The following is an 11,466-nucleotide window of genomic DNA, read 5'->3' as shown; positions in this document are numbered from 1 at the left end:
AAGGGGCTGTTTGCAACAATTATACAGATGCCTAGGGGATGCTAACTTTCCAATGTATTTTACACAGTATATCCCGCCCTCTCACAACTTCTCGTATGTAATTACGTACGTACATAACACATTTAGGTGTTGTTAGCTAAACATAGCAATTTGGATAGCTAGCGTTAGCTGTCATTAAATGTATAATCTATCATAAAACTACAACATGACTGCAAATTGTTTGTCGCTTCTCTTGGACTGCTTTTGTATGTATGTATGCATGCGCTCCCTGTACGTACGTGTTGACGAGACCGGGTGAGTGACCGCCGTAAACACCAATCATTTTATTCGGGCCGGTAAACATTTTTTATGACGAACTTTGTAATTGTGAAAAATATAGACAATTGTCAAACAAATGTGTTCTGTTAAACCACTAATGGGTAGCTGGTGGTGTTGTTGTTATAGTTTTTGCTTTGAAAAACTTTACTGTGAGGAAGTTGCAAACACCAGTTTTCAGTTGTCGGACTTTTGTGTTTGTTCAAGTAGTAATACATGTTAATTTGTTTAATAATAACATCTATTTTTTTTTTTTTACATTGGGCTGATAATGACAACGGTGCTGTCCAGTTGTTATATCTTACACTCCTTAGTCGCATTTGCAAGTATGGATTCATATCGGTTTGTGTTCTGTGTGTTGCTGTAGTGTCAAGAAGTTGTCTCTGCCATTAAGATGAATGTGCCAGTTTAGTCTTTTGTTGAGCCCTGAATGTTTTTGCCTGCCTTTAAGTATTATACTTCTTACACACCAGCTGTTTGATTATGACATGCATCTTAGTTCTAGTTTTCATTTCCAAAATAGGAGGTGTTGAAATTGCCATGTAAAATCACTCTTTTTGCATGGAAAATTGCAACATTACCCCGAGCTAGTCTGCTACATATACTGTTTGTCCGCCATGTGCTTGAGCGCAGGTGATGTCATGTGCAACAAAGGATAAATGTGACTGTTTGATTTGACGTGAATCGGCACTTGTTCGTTCGCATGGAATTTGGTCGGTACCAAAAGTACTGAATTCAGAACCCATCCCTAGGTGTAAAAAAACCCCTCAATAACGTCAAATAAAAAGCTAAACATACTTGCGCAGGTAAGTCTCGTGGTGTATTTTACCAGATAAAGTGGTAGGTTTTAAGTAGTGTAGTTTGCACAATTTGCTTTGACAGTGTGTGGGCGAGTAAAACTAAGCTTTTTGGTTTGTATGAAAAGAAGTGTGCAACATTATCTCATGTTTTTACACCTTTGTGAGCAACAGAACATGAAGTTATTGATTTATTTGTCTTCTAACACAACCGGGCAATTTAAACAAACTTTCATGATGTTACCTGGGCTGCATGCAAAATGATAATAATGAACGTCTGATACATCAATATTTTGATGAACAAAAGCATTATCAACCACGACCAAGTCAGCTGTCTTAAGAAGCAGAGTTAAGATGTCATTTACTGTACGGAGTTGAAGTGACAAACATACAGACAGTCCAATTATAAAATATTTAAATTTGGAGCAAGGGTGACCACGTCCAAATCTATCACCTTTCTGTCACATTTTCTGTGCTGACCTCTTGGCCAGGTCACCTTGTAAAAGAGATCTTGATCTCAGTGGATTCTTATATGGTTACATAAAACAAAACAAAAAATCCATTAAAAGAGAATGGACTCCAATTTTTTTCTGTAACAGTAAAAAATGTAACAGTGGCGAGCCGCCACAAATAAACTAATGTATAGAAAACACCTCTGCACATTACAGTAGTGTAGAACTCCACTGCATCATACTGAGAAGTTTTTGTAATATTTTGTCCCCTCTTATGTAGATGAATATGGGCGAAATAATAGGAAAACTTCTCAGCATGATGCATCAGTTCTACACCATTGCAAGCTACTGCAGCTTGTTCAATAAATACATCTCATAATAAGCATGGTTAAGGCACAATATTTATAAAGTGCTCATATTTTACCTGTCATGAGATTGTTTAGTTGACTGTATGTCGTAAGATCGTAACGTTCCTATATATATATGTGTGTGTGTGTGTGTGTGTGTGTGTGTGTGTGTGTGTGTGTGTGTGTGTGTGTGTGTGTGTGTGTGTGTGTGTGTGTGTTCGCTTGTTTAAACGTTGAAAGGACTCTTGGCCCTAATGCTGTCGATGTCAAAGCACTTTTTATTTCCACCTGCTACTGGCCCATTTCCTGCTGTGTAACAATGGCATTGGGGAAGCCGTGGAGTGCCAAGTGATTGATGTTGCACTGTATTTGGCCCTTATTCTCATCGGGGCCTGACAGGAAATGTCTAACCCCCCCCCCCCCCCAATGTGGCCTCCAGCAGCCACGTGAGGCTGAAGTGATCAGGGCTTACTAAAGACATCCCTTCCATTCTAAAGTGTCATTCGTCTCCAAAGACAGGCTGGCCGCTGCACATAAACACACTTTTCACGTCTTATAAATCAGTTTGAGAAGGAATGAAGTTAATTGTCGCCACGCGATTGAACTTAGCCACACCCCCATCTGCATCACTCCAGGAAGATGAACGCACATACATCAAATCTACATTCTTTCCACGCAGTACAGCAAAGAAGACAATCTATCACCGGGTCTCGCTCGCTATTTCTAACCGTGTTTCTCTTTCTGCTTCCTCTAGACTGGAGTGGGCAGGCATGCGGCTTTGGCCACAGGAAGCTGTGAATTCTTTGGAGAATGGAAGATGTCTTGCTAGTCCCCCCCCCCAACCCCCCTCTCCCATCTACACCCCACCACCGCCCATACGCTTACCCCAGAATGACCCCTGACCCATCTGTATGTTTATATCAGAGCGTGGAAGTGAGAAATAGTGATGAGTCACTCTGGCCGTGTGTTTACACTCCAGAGTCACGCAAGGAAGGAAATCAGCCACGGTCTGCTACAAGTGGCGAGCTGGGAGACAGAATAGCTGCCACAGAGGCGCACCTTTCTATAAGCGGGAGTTTAGGATTTCCTTTACCTGAGATCTGCTGTAAACGCTGTAGGCCTACAAAACATGCTAAACACTATTTCCAATGTACTCATTATACATGTTTTGGCACCATTACAGTGGAAGTGCACCTCTGTTTTTTTCCATTGCATGCAATTCTAACCATATCAGTATTTCTAGAGTGCCCAAGGTCCAGAGGGGATCGAGCTTTTGCAGTAGCAACGCTCTCCCTCTGAATCTCAGCCCTGCAACATCTCTTGAGACTTTTAAATCTTCATTAAAAACACACTTATTTGCGCTGGCGTTTTACTACAAGCTGAGCTGGACATTTTAGTTTTTATTTATGTCTTTTCACTATTGTTATGGATATTCCTTTTTTTATTTACAGTGATTATATATATATATATATATATATATATATATATATATATATATATATATATATATATATTTTTTTTTTTTACTGATATGTTCGTTTAGTTGTATTTTTCTAGGACTTATTTTGATTTTTACAAAATGTCTTTCTTTCTTTTTTCCCCCCAATTGGCATTATGAAAAAATTGTGCTACAATAGGGAAGGGTTTCATATGGCCTCGTTCCTGGGTGGATCTTGCGTGAGAGGAAGGGGGGGGGGGGGGGGTTAATCATTTTGCAGTGCAGTCTGCTAAAAATGATGGAAAGCGCCACTCTACATAGCGACTGATGCTGTGGTCAAAGTTGGAATTACTACAAAATACATTTTAAGATATTCAACACTACTGGTGTGTGAATGTTGTCTGTCTATCTGTGTTGGCCCTGCAATGAGGTGGCAACTTGTCCAGGGTGTACCCCGCCTTCCGCCCGAATGCAGCTGAGATAGGCTCCAGCGACCCCCCGCGACCCCGAAAGGGACAAGCGGTAGAAAATGGATAGATGGGATGGTGACTAAAGTTGATAGTGCACCCAATGACCCAAATGACCATATTTGGTCATTTTATGCATTACAGGACCTTATTTCTTCAGCGCATTTATTTCCGTTTCCATAACGATGTACTTCCAATTTCCGGCAACAAATGTGTGTTCAAACAAATGAATGTGTGTTCTAACCATGGCAGACTTGGTAAAAGACAACGAAGACGACTATTTTTGGACATATGAGGATTCACAACCTTATCTTTTTGAAGCTGAATATACGGAGGATGAATTGCTGCTTATCGAAGCAGGCATGAAGAGAGGCTGAAATGTTGGAGCAGACGGAAGCCGAGAGAGTGAGGTCGGCGTGACTTGATGGTGTAAATGTGGAGCTTGTAGCCAAGCTGTGCCGACATAATTGGCGTGCTTACCCAAGCTAAACCGGAAACAAATGTCCCCGGCCAGCTGGACCAAACGGAAAACTGCCCATCGAGTGAGTCACTTTAATATTGATCATGATACATGCAGCACATCACCGTACACTACAGTGCATAAGCTGTCTAGCTCGCTGTGTACAAACAAAACATACTAATACTTTACAGATACTGTAATATGAATGTTCATGTTTTTCGGTCCGTTCAGATTGGTGTTCTATAGCATTGTGTTGTGTATTACAAACTAAAAAGCCATTCAGTTGTTGACGCAGTTGCTAGCAAGACGATGTGTTACTACGCTAGAAAAACAGTTCCTCAGTGATCGCTCTTACAATAACAATGTCGCTACAGCTTGGTTATTATGCAGGATACAGAATGTAAATGAAGTATTGTTGGCAGTTTTTGAATGCATTTTCAAAGTGATTTAGAGGCTGAATGTATTTATCCTATTAGCTGCATTGTTAGCCAGAACGAACCGATTATTACAAATTACAATGCAACAAAAACCCAAATCCTTTAGTTTTTTTTTATCTCTCAAAAGGATTATAAATGATAGGCAAAATAAAAAAATAAACCGGCACATTCTGAAGAGACAGCCAGAAAACAGCTTGAAGATGGTTTGTAAAACAAAATCTATGCAACATTTGACCAAAAAACCACCATTACATGTTATGTAGAGTAGACCACAAGGAAGTGTTTTAAATGTAGAAAAAAAAAAATCACAATATTACCACTTTAACATCCATTCCAGGATCAACCTGTTCCCTTCATAAAACCTCAAATAACTTCACAATCACCACCAATCCCGCCTGCGATTTGGTAATAAAAAATTAAATGTTATTGGTTGTTGTTAAGTCGGACACCCAGATACCCACTTGTTGCCAGGCAGATTTGGTGGGGCACAATCACTAGTGAGTAAAATAGTGGCATATGACTGCTGTCCAATGAAAATAATTGATCTGAAAATGCCTCTTGGCCAATCTGCTTAGTGACCATTCGATTATAAAGTTGTTATCAAACACTGTAAATAAACATAACACCTCAGTGCTTTCCACCTGTATAGACACACACTCATACTGAGCCTCAATAAGCGCCTACAGCTTGTATTTTCTCCTGGACTGTACCTCCTGTCAGGGGCTTTGATTGATAGTTGTGTTTATCGCCATATTATTAAGTCATCAAGGTGACCGCAGCAAGGCTTCAAGCTCCTTGATTCCATTTAAGTGCAAATTAAACGTTTGCTTCTTGTTTATTCTTGTGTTTTTTCTGAAAGCTATATATATATAGTTTTATTGGACTGTGCTGATTGCTGCCGCCGCTTGGGAACATTTAGCGAGACGCATCCTCGTCACGTAGAACCATGCAGGACGTTGGCGTTGGCGTGTAAACATCCTGCCTTTCAAGACACTTTTGCATCTCTGTAAAATGTGTGCAAAATGACTACGTGAAGTTAAATGCAGCACTTTCTGAGCGTATACAATAAGAAGCACTCAGCAGAGGTGGGCGATCGCTCGGCTAATAGAGCCTGTGGCCGGCTGACTTTGTGTACGGGCCGAGTAAACAAAGTCACGGCAAAGTGGACATGCTGCTGAGTGTGTCCTGATGGAGACATGCAGCACTGACTGAAACACTGCATGGCAACTCTCTTGTTTGACCAACGGCCGCCGGATCATAGGCCGTGAATTCGGGTTACTGAGGTCCTCAAAAAAGTTGGAACGTTGTGCTGCACGGGGCGTTTGTTTCAGTAATCAGAGAAGTGACAAATGTTCCATCCATCACATCAAGATGAATACTTTAATTCTAGAATATCAGTGATTGTGTTTTGCCTTTTTTAACGACAGCTGAGTGTGTCATCGCATTTACATACAGTTACACTATAACTCCTTTAGTTGCTCTTTTTGTAGGACTTTTTGTCATACAAATTATGTTCTTCATATTTATAATATTAATACTTTTATCCACATATTTAACAAATTACAACGGTATGGAATCAGAGGGTTGGTCTCAAACTGGGTAAGAAGCTACCTATCCAACAGGAAACAGTACGTGAAGCATGGCAAACACATGTTTACAACGCTAAATATATCTTGCGGTGAACCTCAGGGATCAATACTGGGACCAAAATTGTTCAATCTCTATATAGACAACATTTGTAAAATTACAAAGGACTTAAAGTTAATTATATTTGCAAACGACAAGACTGCATTTTGTTCAGGAGAGAACACACAGAAGCTAATACAAACAACAGACGAAAAGAAAAAATTAAAGACATAATTTGACAAAAACAGACTCTTTCAATCTCAATAAAAATAAAATAATGCTATTTGGTAACAGTAGGAAATACATTCAAACACAAATACAAATAGTGTAGATTGTGAAAAGGTAAAATAAATACATTTTTGGGTGTAATAATATATTTTTTTACTGGAACTCTTATATAAGAATATACAACATAAAGGTGCAAGAAATATGTCAATAATAATATGTCAATAATAACAAAAAAAAAGTTTTTTGTTTTTTTTGTCATTAAAAAATACAATCATGTGTGCTTATCCCTGCAGACTGTATTGATCTATATAGATATATAATGCAGGAACCAGAAATATTAATAACAGAAAGAAACAACCCTTTTGTGCGAATGAGTGTGAATGAGTGTAAATGGGGGAGGGAGGTTTTTTGGGTTGGTGCACTAATTGTAAGTGTATCTTGTGTTTTTTATGTTGATTTAATAAAAAAAAAACAAAAAAAAAATTGTATTTATTTATTTATTTATTTTTAAATTTCTTGTGCGGCCCGGTACCATTAGATCTTGTGCGGCCCGGTACCATTAGATCCAGTACCGGGCTGCGGCCCAGTGGTTGGGGACCACTGTTTTAGAGAATTAAAAAAGGGCATCAGAACAGGAATTCTCAAACTGTGGTACGTGTACCGCTAAGTGATACATGTACTTGTCACGGTTTGGTTGCGGGTAACTGCGCAATTCGTTTTCCCGGGATGCAAACGTACGACTCCGGACAGGTTTTGCAGGTAGGAACATCATTTAATTCTCAAAAAACATTCAAAGAGGTACAAAAACAGAAAACCAACCGACGGAACAAGGTGCCAATCGCACTCGAAACTAAACTTAGCATAGGCTAGGAGACAAGCAAAACTTACGTGACGCGAGCATGAAGCAAACAAAGAAGCCAGACTGATTGACTGGCAAAGGCAGGCTTAAATAATGTCTCTTGATGAGCAACAGCTGAGCGTCCCGAACACAAGAGGCAGTTGCAAATAATAAGTAGCCATGGTAACAAACTCAGGAGGTGCACAAACAGGAACTAAAGGAGTCCAAAACAAACAGAAAACACAAAACATGATCCGGACCACAGATCATGACAGTACTACATCTAGTGGTACACCAAAGAATCACTTGATTAGGTACAGTGTTTTATTTTCCTATATCAAAACACAGTGTTACTATTCAAACTCTGTGTAATGTTACAGTGGCCAAAATATCAAATACACTTGTTAAATAAAACCTGTGCCATTGGAGATGTCTAAACCGGCGTACAAATTAGGGGTGTCCGAATCTGGTATTGATATCGGATAACGTTCCGATATCAGCAAAACAGTATAGGATGATATCGGTTTCATTTAAAATGTCCAATACAAGCTCTGATACAGGTCTGCAGCGTGTTTACTTGTGCAAAGCTGGTCAGCCAGTCAACATCTAAATGTACTTCAATAAGCATACAAGGTTGGTCTTTTCTTGTATTTTAAGTGAAGTCATCTACAAAAGGTAAACATGGTATATGGTGGGCTACTGGGAACTAGCAGCTACACAACAACTAAGCACACAAGCTAGACTTATCAATCAATCAAAGTTTACTTACGTATATAGTTCTTAATCACAAAGGTCTTTAAAGGCTGCACAAGCCACAACGACATCCTCGGCTCAGATCCCACATCAGAGCAAGAAAAATCTCAACCCAATGGAAACAACGAGAAACCCTGGAAGGGACCGCTGATGTTGGGATTACAGTAATCGAGACGAGACCTAACAAACACATTAATATTGATCTCAGCATCGGTATGTAATAGGCGTCCTTAATCGAACAATACTGCAGTCTAAAACAAATCTGGCGATATAAACAAGTATCACATAGTTATAGTTGCACATTACTTACAGATACAATCTCCAATGCAGACAATATCTGAAAGAATCCAGTAATAAACGTGTCCGCATCATTAAATTTACTGCGTCGTGAGCTTAACTTAATGTATTAATGTGACCACTAAGTGTCACCAAAAAAACTATCTACCAATCCACTTTATCTTAAAGACAGTATAAGTTAGGTTAGTGTTTTCCTACCTATCATTGTTCTTTGTTTAACTAATTTTACTTGATCAAGCATTTTCCAACATTCGACACAATCGTATGTAGTGTGATCCGTGTTGGTAATGTATCGGATTAAAATCGTATCGGTCAATAGTCAAGGCTCCAATATTGAAGTGAAAAAGTTGTATCATGCAAATCATGCAATTGACTGTCTGTGGTGACCCCTAACTGGAAAAGCAACAACAATATTTAAGTTTCAAGTTCAAGTAAAAAAAACAAACTTAAAATAAAATCTCTTTTTTTTATGGTACCCTTGGGTAAAAATGAAAACAAACGTAGCTCTGCTCAGGCTGTTGGTGGTCTTGTTTATTCCAAATTGCTTTCTCCAACACTTAAAGGCTCATCAACTTAGTATCAATGTGTGAATAATGACTAATCATCAATCACCACAAGCATAAAATGTAATTAGTACCTCTGCATTTTGATATCACTCTGTCCTGACATCCTACTAGTCAACCTTGCATGTTTTGATTTTGTAGTTTTAATCAGGGGCGTTGGTGAAAGACAGACAGATGGTCGGACAGACAACCACATGGTTTCGTTTGACGTCTGCTAATTCCAGGGAATCAATCCTAAATGACACCTATGGGATACACAGGCTGGATTTGCCTCTGATGTAGATTGTGGTGGTTTGCAGATGAAAGACAGTCAAATAAATAAAGCTGTGGCAAGCAGGCAGAGAACGTCTGTCCACGCAGCACAACCATAATGGGACACATACTGACACCACTGGAGGCCTGCGCTTGCTTTTTGTTGCCATGGAAACCTTGATAGTTTGAAATGGATGTGTCTTGTGGAAACATGAATAAAGTGTGTTACTTGATGAGTGGAATAATTAGCACACTTGGTTTATGCTGCTTAATCTCCCAAATCCGTCACTGAATTAATTTGAGGCGTATCAAATAGCGATTTAACCTCCTCCAATCAATCTTTTCATCAGCTTCTGTGTCTGTGGGCCTCCTGGAGTAAGAATAGTAATGGTAAGACAATACTAGCTTGTCTCATCCTGGCTGGGATCGTGCATGACGCTTCCTATTCCCTACATTCTAAACAACGCACTATGGCCGGTTGTTTAGGGCCAAAACCACTAGGGGCGCTACATGAGCAAGTATGTTAATATTTTTTTCTTTCATTTCAATCCATAAATAATACAATATCATAAAAGTTAAGGTCAAATTAATTTTTATTTGTTCCTTTTTGGTAGTGACAAAGTAGTTTAAGTTTTGTACAGTCGTGGTCAAAAGTTTACATACACTTGTAAAGAACATAATGTCATGGCTGTCTTGAGTTTCCAATCATTTCTACAACTCTTATTTTTTTGTGATAGAATGATTGGAGCACATACTTGTTGGTCACAAAAAACATTCATGAAGTTTGGTTCTTTTATGAATATATTATGGGTCTACTGAAAATGTGACCAAATTTGCTGGGTCAAAAGTATACATACAGCAATGTTAATATTTGGTTACATGTCCCTTGGCAAATTTCACTGCAATAAAGCGCTTTTGGTAGCCGTCCACAAGTTTCTGGCAAGCTTCTGGTTGAATTTTTGACCACTCCTTTTGACAAAATTGGTGCAGTTCAGCTAAATTTGTTGGTTTTCTGACATGAACTTGTTTCTTCAGCATTGTCCACACAATTAAGTCAGGACTTTGAGAAGGCCATTCTAAAACTTTAATTCTAGCCTGATTTAGCCATTCTTTTACCACTTTTGACATGTATATGGGGTCATTGTCCTGTTGGAACACCCAACTGCGCCCAAGACCCAACCTTTGGGCTGACGATTTTAGGTTGTCCTGAAGAATTTGGAAGTAATCCTCCTTTTTCATTGTCCCATTTATTCTCTGTAAAGCACCAGCTCCATTGGCAGCAAAACAGGCCCAGAGCATAATACTACCACCACCATGCTTGACGGTAGGTATGGTGTTCCTGGAATTAAAGGCCTCACCTTTTCTCCTCCAAACATATTGCTGGGTATTGTGGCCAAATGTTTGTTTCATCTGACCACAGAACTGTCCTCCAGAAGATCTTATCTTTGTCCATGTGATGTCAGATGAAACAAAAATTGAGCTGTTTTGCCTTTTAAGAACAAGGTAAAATACAAATAATATCAAGATAATACTTACCGTAAAAGGGTAATACTCAACATTAAAAGTATATCAAAATAACCTTTAACAAAGTGATCACTGCTAACTCGAGTGTTGCACGCTTTCGCCCTTCTTGATTACCTCTCGCGGAACTCTGAAAAAACATTCAAACTTTTTGCAATTTGAACGGTTCCAACAATCTAAAACCGCATCAATTGAGCATTTTTCTTCAAGAAAGGCAAAATGCCGCCCAGAACGCTTGAAGTGACGTCAGGTGAACCCACACCTGCAAAGGGAACTGGTTTACAATCACATAATCTAGATACATTCTAGATAAATAACAAACTCTTTAGAGATGTCCGATAATATCGGTCTGCCGATATTATCGGCCGATAAATGCGTTAAAATGTAATATCGGAAATTATCGGTATCGGTTTTTTTAATTATCAGTATCGGGTTTTTTTTTGTTTGTTTTTTAAATTAAATCCACATAAAAAACACAAGATACACTTACAATTAGTGCACCAACCCAAAAAACCTCCCTCCCCCATTTACACTCATTCACACTCATTCACACAAAAGGGTTGTTTCTTTCTGTTATTAATATTCAGGTTCCTACATTATATATCAATATATATCAATACAGTCTGCAAGGGATACAGTCCGTAAGCACACATGATTGTGCGTGCTGCTGGTCCA

General features: G+C 39.0%; 1 long non-coding RNA gene across 1 annotated transcript in view; it reads left to right on the top strand.

Annotated features, from left to right (window-relative positions):
• The window catches only part of LOC133634117 (uncharacterized), a 13,886-nt gene extending 10,528 nt beyond the window's left edge, over positions 1-3,358 (top strand). Inside the window, exon 3 of the long non-coding RNA XR_009821877.1 lies at positions 2,666-3,358. This is a non-coding gene — a long non-coding RNA (uncharacterized LOC133634117). The remainder of the gene's footprint in view (positions 1-2,665) is intronic.
• The last annotated feature ends 8,108 nt before the right edge of the window (positions 3,359-11,466 follow it).

Source organism: Entelurus aequoreus, linkage group LG02, assembly GCF_033978785.1.
Source record: "Entelurus aequoreus isolate RoL-2023_Sb linkage group LG02, RoL_Eaeq_v1.1, whole genome shotgun sequence".
Taxonomy (NCBI): domain Eukaryota; kingdom Metazoa; phylum Chordata; class Actinopteri; order Syngnathiformes; family Syngnathidae; genus Entelurus; species Entelurus aequoreus.
Note: the sequence above shows the minus strand (reverse complement) of the source record. Positions and strands in the feature narration are given on the sequence as shown.